The sequence below is a fragment of the Leopardus geoffroyi genome, chromosome C2 (genome assembly GCF_018350155.1).
Source record: "Leopardus geoffroyi isolate Oge1 chromosome C2, O.geoffroyi_Oge1_pat1.0, whole genome shotgun sequence".
Classification (NCBI taxonomy): Eukaryota; Metazoa; Chordata; class Mammalia; order Carnivora; family Felidae; genus Leopardus; species Leopardus geoffroyi.
This window is the reverse complement of record NC_059333.1, coordinates 101,426,239-101,426,837: the sequence shown is the minus strand read 5'-3', so window position 1 is coordinate 101,426,837 and position 599 is coordinate 101,426,239. Positions and strand designations below refer to the sequence as shown.

Here is a 599-nt window from a genome sequence, read left to right as displayed (position 1 = left end):
CGGGCTCTGTGCTGACAGCTTAGAGCCTGGAGTCTGCTTTGGATTCTGTGTCTCCCCCTCTCTGCCCCTGCCCTACTCATACTCTGTCTCTGTCTCTCAGAAAGTGAATAAATGTTAAAAAAATATTTTTAAAAAATTAGTACATAAACCACAACTAAAATAAATTATTTATAAAATTTATGTTTTACAAAAAAAAATCAAATACATGAAAATCCCATGTGACAATAAAATGACAAGTAAGCCAATAAATTAAAAAGGTCAAGTGCCTACTTTGGCAATACATATAATAAAATTGGAACAATATAGAGAAGATTAGCATGGCCCCTGCGTAAGGATGATATGCAAATTTGTGAAGCATTCCATATTGTAAAAAGATGAGCAAAACTCTTGAACAGACACTTCAGAAAGGGAGATATAAACAAAAAGAGAGAGAGAGAGGGAGAAAACCAGCTAAGAAAATGAGCATTTGTTATTAAAGAAATTCAGGTTAAAACCATGATAAAATTCCTCTATAGAACTAGAAGTTTGGCTGAAATTTAAAAGTATGGGACACCAAATGCTGCCAAGTAGGAAGAGTGATTGTAACTCTTACATGGTGG

At 34.2% G+C, this 599-nt stretch overlaps 1 non-coding gene across 1 annotated transcript; it reads left to right on the top strand.

The window, feature by feature from the left end:
* The first annotated feature begins 266 nt into the window (after window positions 1–266).
* On the top strand, window positions 267–369 carry LOC123576220. The gene has a single exon (XR_006701241.1). It is a non-coding gene; the product is annotated as a U6 spliceosomal RNA (small nuclear RNA).
* The last annotated feature ends 230 nt before the right edge of the window (window positions 370–599 follow it).